We start from the raw sequence: 355 nt of genomic DNA, 5'->3' as shown, positions 1-355 counted from the left end.
CAGGTTACCACATGAAATTGTGTAAAACAAGACAAGAATCAAAAAGTAAAAAATAAATAAAGACTGCTGATAGTAATGGTAATGCAGTCCCCCTGCACTAAGGAGGTCCTGTAGTCATTACCAGGTGGTCCTGTAGTCATTAGCAGGTGGTCCTGTGGTCATTAGCAGGTGGTCCTTTAGTCGTTAGCAGGTGGTCCTGTAGTCAATAGCAGGCGATCCTGTTGTCATTAGTATGTGGTCCAGTAGTCGTTAGCAGGTGGTCCTGTAGTCATTAGCAGGTGGTCCTGTAGTCATTAGCAAGTGTTTCTGTTGTCATTAGCAGGTGGTCCTGGAATCATTAGCAGGTGGTCCTTTA

The sequence above is a fragment of the Nematolebias whitei genome, chromosome 14 (genome assembly GCF_014905685.2).
Source record: "Nematolebias whitei isolate Nwh7 chromosome 14, NemWhi1, whole genome shotgun sequence".
NCBI classification, from domain to species: domain Eukaryota; kingdom Metazoa; phylum Chordata; class Actinopteri; order Cyprinodontiformes; family Rivulidae; genus Nematolebias; species Nematolebias whitei.
The sequence above is the reverse complement of the archived record's forward strand: the minus strand, read 5'-3'. Positions refer to the sequence as shown.